This window comes from Podarcis bocagei (genome assembly GCF_964188305.1).
Source record: "Podarcis bocagei genome assembly, chromosome: 9".
NCBI classification, from domain to species: domain Eukaryota; kingdom Metazoa; phylum Chordata; class Lepidosauria; order Squamata; family Lacertidae; genus Podarcis; species Podarcis bocagei.
In genome coordinates, this window is record NC_138134.1 from 39,935,236 (window position 1) to 39,943,553 (window position 8,318).

Below are 8,318 nucleotides of genomic sequence, written 5' to 3' on the forward strand. Positions count from 1 at the left end.
TGCAGCGTGCATGGCCCTGGCCCTGAAATGTGTGGGCGCCCGGCCCCTTCATGGGGAGTTGGCACCTATACTAGCTGAGATAGCATTCCTTTACCTTGAGTTTGGAAAAAGGACCCCTTGCCTTCCTCATACTGGGTCCTCATTGCGATTCTGTAGTAGCTGAGGAAGGTTCCTTTTACAACAGAGAACATCTGTGCATCTCTGTCTGGGTGGCAAGAAAAGAGAAGGACCCGATTTTGAAAAGCTTCCTTAGCTTGGAATCTATTGCCAGGTGACAACACACTAAGAGTTCCTTGATTATTATTTGTTGTTGTTGTTATATTTTGCCCTTGGTCATTCTTGATCCCAAGGTGGGTTGCAAAAGTATTGAAAACAACACATATCTTTCGTAATCATACATAAGAGGAACGGATAAAACCAATGGTCAATGGAATTCCATAAAGCTGACAAATTCCTTGCGTTGTTCCATAAAAACTCCACCCTGAAAAGCTTAGGAAGTTAAATAAGTTTTGAACAAGTGCCAAAAGGATAACACAGTAGTAGCCAGCTGAACTTCTGGAGTGAGGGCATTTCATGTTAAGTGCCCTGTTACTGAGAAAGACTCTTTTTTAAAAAAAATATTGGCCACCTGGCATGTTTTAAAACTTCTTTGCTTTTGTTTGCTAATTTGCCCCATGTTTTTAAAGTTCAGCATCTATTTATATTCTTTCCATTCATGTGCAAATAAGTGTAGACATTTTTTGTTAACTAGGCAGTCCTACAGAGATGTGATATGCCAGCATTACCACTGAAAGGATACCTTTTCAGGCTCTAAATAAGTCACTACTGATGTGGGCAAAGGTTGCTCCACTTTTTTTTCATATCGCATAGAATCATAGAGTGGAAGGGACTCTCAAGGGTCATCTATTCCAACCCCACGCAATGCAAGAATATGCAGCTGCCCCATACAGGGATTGAACCTGCAGCCTTGGTGTTGTCAGCACCTTGCTCTAACCAACTGCACTATCTAGCTATCCATTCAACAAGCTATGCTTCCTGCCACTTGCCACTGATATTCATGCAGATCGTGTATCTTGAGAATGTGTGTCTTGACTATCCCATCATTATGGTTATTGCTTAATTTTTATATGATCAAGTGCTGATTGGAATTAGGAAGGTATTTGCTCACAGAATGAGCCAACAAAAATATATCTGCTATTATGCCGTATGCAAGTATTTTCCTACTAGCAAAGCACATTTGAGGATGAAGGCACAGAGAACATTAAATGATTAGTGATGCAGATTCCAAAAACCTTACAAGCATGAAGCATCATATCATTTCTGTATCTGTAATAATTAGCGAGAAGGCTTGCCAGTTTAGCATAATGTGTCAGTGACTGGTTTTTTTTGTAACATTAATTCTGATTATTTGAATTTCTGTTAGCATCAGGGAATTCATGGACTACTTATTAAAAGTTTTGGAGTTTCCAGCAAATATTTATGGCTTTGGGGGATGATCAGGATTATAATTTCTAAAAGTAATTATTAGCATAAAACATTATGTTAGAACTGTAGACTCCATGGTCTGTTTACAAGAAATACCGCTTCTTCTTCTTTCTTTAAAAAAATAATAATAATTCTGGATATCAGATTGGATCAATGTCCATTTTGATATGAGCAATTTACTTGTCCCATAAAATTGTTGTTTAGTCGTTTAGTCATGTCCGACTCTTTGTGACCCCATGGACCGAAGCACGCCAGGCACTCCTGTCTTCCACTGCCTCCCACAGTATGGTCAGAATCATGTTTGTAGCTTCGAGAACACTGTCCAACTATCTCGTCCTCTGTTGTCCCCTTCTTCTTGTGCCCTCAATCTTTCCCAACATCAGGGTCCATAAAATTAAGGAAACATATTATTCACACAAAAACCCACCCTGTGTAATAATAGCAAACTGAGTATATGAATTTAAAAAAAAATCATCTCTCCAAAATGTGTAGCTATAGAGGTTTAACTCACAGGTGTACATTATTAAATGAAAAATGCAAAAAACAACAACCCGAAAAGCGTGTTGTTGAAATATAGGGATACTAGTTCAGCATATTTGTTCTGTAAATAATGGCTTTATTTAAGTGAATAATCTCTCTAATTTCCCTTACAGTGCATCTGTAGAGAGGATGAATTTGTTTTTCAATGTTTGAAGATTCACAATCCAGAATACCTGCCTACAGATTTGAGGGCAATGCAAAAAAAAAAAAAAAAAAAAGAAGCTAGCAAAAAAATGTTATATGGTGTTGAAAATATTAATAATCCATGGAAAATATATTATTTACTTTTCCCCTTCTTTTTTACACAGTATAAAATGTTCTGCATAGGTCATGAAATTTGTTGCAAAGGGATATTCCAGAAGAGTATTTCTAAGTTTGTATAATAATAATATATCCTTCTTCTTCTTCTTTGGTGATCACTTGTAGCCGAGTAAGGTTGTCTTCCATAAACACAGTTTTAACCATGAGTCTGTAAGTGACTGCGGAGGCCAATTCTGGACCCACATGTCCTTTCACAGTGGGGACATTGGTGGGAGTTGCTCACGGTGTGGATTTGCCAAGCGTGCCTTCCTCTTAGCACATGTTTCCCTTGCGTCCTGAGTTTGAGTGTCTTCAAAGCCCATGACACCTTTGGTAAAGGCTGTTCTACAATTGGAGCGCTCGCAGGCACGTGTTTCCCAATTATTGGTGTTTGTACTACATTTTTTAAAAATTGCCTTGAGATAGTCTTTAAACCTCTTTTGTTGACCACCAGCATTACGCTTTCCATTTTATATCCTATGCATTTTGGAATAAAGTGTTAAAATCTTGTAATATTGTCTTTACTTTTGGAAAGGCTTTTTACCATTCTACCGTTGTTCGTGTGTGCAACTTATGTTGGCATAGAGAAACTGCAGCCTGTGGATCAAATATGGCATTGCCGGGGCCATATTCTCCCCAAACCACCCCACCCCACAACTGACATCGTATGTGACACAGCTGCAACAAGAGGAAGCGTTCAAGTTTGCTGCAATGGTTCCTTGGCAAATGAGGTTTGCAGCCAGCACCAATCAGCAAGCCCACAGTTATTGAATGAAAGCAACCAATCCCTGCCCAAAGTGGGGTTTGCTATCACGGATCCCCTTTGAGCGGGGATTGGTTACAGTCAATCAATCCCTGCAGGTCTTGCTGTCAGCACCAATCAGCTGAATGGAGTTTATTGCAAGCCTTGAAAACAAAATGCTTTCTTTGCCTTTGCAGTACACTATGGAATCAAATTGTACAGGGGAAAGGAAGACAGGTTTGCAGCTGCTGCTAGTCAGCAGGAAATGCTTCCTTTGCCCATGTGGTCTGAAATCAAACTGTGTAGGCATAGGAAGTGGGGCTTTCCACCTCTGCTGATCAGCAGCAGCAGCTGCAAGCTCTCTTCCCTTGCCTTTATGTCGTATGACACACAGGCAGGGAGCCCCACACTTCCGTCAAAGCAGTGGGAGTTGAAGGACCTCAGGAGTCAGGTGGGCAGATTCAATTCCTCACCCCAGCACTTTCAGGTTCACATCTTGTTGCTCTCTTGGTCTATGGGAATTAAGGAACTGTAGCTGAGGCCCTTCTTCGTGTGCCTCCTTCGCATGAGCTCTGGAGGGTAGCAACATGAGAACGGGCCTTTTCTGCCATGACTCTCCCCAGGGAGGTTTGCCTGGTGCCTTTATTATACAGTGGTACCTCAGGTTACATACACTTCAGGTTACATACGCTTCAGGTTACATACGCTTCAGGTTACAGACTTGGCTAACCCAGAAATAGTACCTCAGATTAAGAACTTTACTTCAGGATGAGAACAGAAATTGTGCTCCAGCGGTGCGGCGGCAGCAGGAGGCCCCATTAGCTAAAGTGGTGCTTCAGGTTAAGAACAGTTTCAGGTTAAGAACGGACCTCCAGAACAAATTAAGTTTTTAACCTGAGGTACCACTGTACAGTCAAACCTCGGTTTCCACACGTTTGGCTGCTGAACGTTTCAGAAGCCAAACGCCAAAAACCCGGAAGTGAATGCTTCCGTTTTCTAACGTGCCTTGGAAGTTGAACAGCTTATGAGGCGAGTTTTTCACACACACCCTTGAACTTGCTGACAGCCCTTTGATCCTCGGTTTTCAAACATTTCGGAAGTCAAACGGACTTCCGGAACAGATTACGTTTGACAACAGAGGTTCCACTGTATACTTTCAGATGCCAGGTGAAAACATTCCTCTTCAGCCAGGCCTTTGACAGATTACGTAATATTCTATGGCCTTTTAAACGTGTTTGTGGGAGGGTGTGTGTGTTATTGTTTTGTTGTTTTTGTTTCAACTATTTATTTGTGCTTTACCTTGTATTTTTGCCTTGTGAACTGCCCTGAGATCTTGTGATGAAGGGTGGTATAGAAATCTAATAAATAAATAAATACAGTGGTACCTCGGGTTACAGATGCTTCAGGTTACAGAGGCTTCAGGTTACAGACTCCGCTAACCCAGAAATAGTACCTTGGGTTAAGAACTTTGCTTCAGGATAACAACAGAAATCGTGCTCCGGCGGCGCAGCGGGAGGCCCCATTAGCTAAAGTGGTACCTCAAGTTAAGAACAGTTTCAGGTTAAGAACGAACCTCCGGAATGAATTAAGTTCTTAACCCGAGGTACCACTGTAGCTCACAAAACTTGTCTATGTGAGCTGTGGAGTGACGGTCACGGAAAACTCCAGCCAGCCGGAAGAGACAACACTAGGCTATGTCGAACTGCTATAAGGCAGTTTCAAGTGCTCCTTCTACTCTGGCCCCATCAGAGCTGGCCCTTCCCTCAGATAGAGTAAAGCAGCTAATGTTGGGTGCCATGAAAGTGCAGCAAACAACTAGTTATTTAATTTCATTGGATGTTTTCTAACCTCCCGGGCAGTAAAGCTTGTGGGATTTTCTGTATCAGGCGCCAAAACAACTTGGCCCAAAGTGGGTATTATGCAACGTGACTGGGAGTGCTGTTTGGCCCACCATGGGTCCCATAGTAGGGAGCCTCGACTAAGCTACACACAGCAGGTTTAATTGTTTTGTTTTGTTGCTTAAATGCAGTTGTAGGAGGAGCAAACTGTGAATTTTACTCCCACAATATTTCCACTATGCCTTTAAAGCTTATTCAATGCACATTTCATCCCCCCCCCAAACGAATTTGGGGCACTGTAGTTTGTTAAGGCTGTTGGGATATGCTTTAAATGTGCTTTCAGTTTCTAGTATTCATGCAGCTGTAGTCAGCCTGGTGCAGTGAGGAGAATAGAGACATGGATGGTGCTGTGGTCTAAACCACTAAGCCTCTTGGGCTTGCTGATCGGAAGGTTGGCAGTTCGAATCCCCGTGACAGAGTGAGCTTCCATTGCACTGTCCCAGTTCCTGCCAACCTAGCAGTTCAAAAGCACACCAGTGCAAGCAGATAAATAGGTACTGCTGTGGCAAGAAGGTAAACGGCGCTCTGGTTTCTGTCATGGTGTTCTGTTGCACCAGATGCGGTTCAGTCATGCTGGCCACATGACACGGAAAGCTGTCTGTGGACTAACGCCAGCTCCTTTGGCCTGAAAGCGAGATGAGCATCACAACCCCATAAGTCGCCTTTGACTGGACTTAACCGTCCAGGGGCCCTTTACCTTTTTTTTCCTTTAGTGGGAAGAATGCAAGACCTGGATCACAGAGATTTAGTTTAAAAACTGCAGCCAGGAAGCTCCCTTGGTAACCCTTCAGCAAGTGCTATCTTTCAATTAAAACTCATTGTTTGGTTGCATGGCACAATCCCATTTAGGATGCCTCGAGCTCTTTGGAGGAAGGAGACATACAAATGTGGCAAATAAATATTAAGAGGACAGGGGAAATCAGGTGTATCTTTCACTGAAATGTTGAGGAGAGGAGAAATGCCTGAATTGTCTGTGATATCCACTGCATTTTATTTAAGGGATGATAGTTCAACCGCACCTTTAATTATTTTACTCCAAAAAGAATAAAAATTGTGTGCAACATCTGCTGCAGCATAAAGGCAGCCTGCTTGACTGCCATCTGGAAGTGTTTGTAGCAACCATATTAACTGTAGCATATGTGATTTATTTATTTTTTTCTATTTACATCTCACTTCTGAGAGAAACGGATTTATTTAAATTAAGTTATTTTTTAGTACAGTGGTATCTCGGGTTAAGTACTTAATTCGTTCCGGAGGTCCGTTCTTAACCTGAAACTGTTCTTAACCTGAAGCACCACTTTAGCTAATGGGGCCTCCTGCTGCTGCTGCGCCGCCGGAGAACGATTTCTGTTCTCATCCTGAAGCAAAATTATTAACCTGAAGCACTATTTCTGGGTTAGCAGAGTCTGTAACCTGAAGCCTATGTAACCTGAAGCATATGTAACCTGAGGTACCACTGTACTCTAATCATATAAAAAGGCAATATAGACACATCTCTGTCTCAATAGAAAATGCCCTATGCAATACCATAGGAGAAACTATGGAAGTCAAAGTTAAAAATATTTACAAATATATTTGTTTTGGGTGCTGGGAGACGCTCTTTTGTTAGATCTGATTGATTACTGCTAGGGATAATGCCTGAATAAACAAACAAAATAGTGGGATGGCAATTCCACTTTCCAGCCTTTGGAAAGTGACAGCCTTCTAAACTAAAGGCAGGGGCTGAGAAACAGAAGGCAGTTTTGCACTTTAAATTTGACAAGAAAGAGACAGGAAGAGGAAGCCAGCAGTTGATGAAAGGTCAACCTTATAGTTCATGTTCTCCCTCTCAAAATCTGAGGCAGGTTAGCAGAAGTGCTGTGTACTAGAGGAGTACCTGTTTGCTTCCGACATGTGTTGATTATATATTTGCATACTCAAGCATTACTCATATTACAGGCATAAGTATGTAGCATGATGAGCACTCTCAATATTGCATCCTTTTGTTATGGTCACTGCATTTACGCTGTGTACACAAGTTTTGAATGAACAGGACATTCAAAGAAAACTAAATTTAGCAGCACTACCACAGCACTACTATTAGTGCTAAGGACTTTCGGATAAAAAAAGAGATGACTTTCAGACTAGCATGAACTTCTCTACCTTTCATTCAGAAATTAAGGGCAGCTTTCTTTAGCAAACATCACTTTCCTCAGTGGCTGTGTCTGGGGTTTTGTTCCTTTAGAGTCTTAAAAGTAGAGGCCAACTGAAAAGGGCCTCTGAAAGGCATCTAAATGAGCTTTTTGTTTCAGTGTGATGAAATGTAAAATGTTAGCTAATGTGCCATATTGCTAAAAAGCCTGACATTAAGCACTGCACATCTAAACAGAAAGACTTCTGTAGATACATTGAAGGCATAAGAGGCAGAAATGTCTGCATTAAATCTTAGAAGAAACAAAACAGAGTGATGTGTTTTGCGAAACATTTAAATTCAGTCTAAAACATAACATATCAAAAGGTCACTTACTGTAAGTGGAAGATGGTGCAATCAATAGCTGATTAATTTTCTCGGAAACCTAAAAAACTGTGTGGTGATGGGGAGAAGAAAAATCTTGCTAAAGTCAAATGTAAATGAGAGGCTTATGCTTGCAAAGGAAAAAAAAAAGATTTAACTGCATCTTTCATTAGATGGGGCTCACCCAGGACCTGAAACTGACTAGCCGCAAGGCAATTTGGGCAGATAGATGATGCTTTTGAAGAGGCAAGTTTGCAGATTCAGCCTGAGTGGCTGCCAAGTGAAACTGACAAGAGGCTTCTCCAGATGTTACTTTGAGGCTAGTCACTTCCAGCTCTTCTTCCTTTCGCCCTCTCCTTGCAAAATGAGCTCTAGCGCATATCTCATTCAAAAAACAGAAAAAAAACACAGAACGGGCAGGGAGACAGCAGCCTGGTGATCTTACCCTCTCTCCTCGCAGCAAGGCGATCCTTGTTACAGCAAGATTGCTTGTTGCCATCCTGGCTGCAAGCCTTGAATGAACCCTGCAATATCTAAGCCGTGGCAGGAGAATGTGTTGAACAGGACTCCCGTTTCAGAGATCAGTAAGGACAATCACTTCACTGCAAGGTTCAAAAAGCAAACAGTCCATAAGAAATAACTTCAGAATAAGCCGTTGCATACCTTCAAAGTGTCCTGATTTACCAGGGACAATCCCGGAATTACAAAAGGCACTGGTGGAGGAAGAGGGGTATGGTGGGTGCGGTCCGCCCCGGGTGTCATCGCTGAGGGGTGTGACATTGCTGCGGGCTAGCCCTGCTCCCTCCGTCTCTGCTTCTGTGATGTCCCTATTTTGTCTGCCAGTGCTGCTGCTGCTGAG

The 8,318-nt window shown here is 42.1% G+C and overlaps 1 long non-coding RNA gene across 1 annotated transcript; it reads left to right on the plus strand.

Moving 5' to 3' along the window:
- Positions 1–1,970, plus strand: LOC308594930. Its single transcript, XR_014011682.1, has 2 exons — positions 1–1,667; positions 1,869–1,970. It is a non-coding gene; the product is annotated as an uncharacterized lncRNA (long non-coding RNA).
- The last annotated feature ends 6,348 nt before the right edge of the window (positions 1,971–8,318 follow it).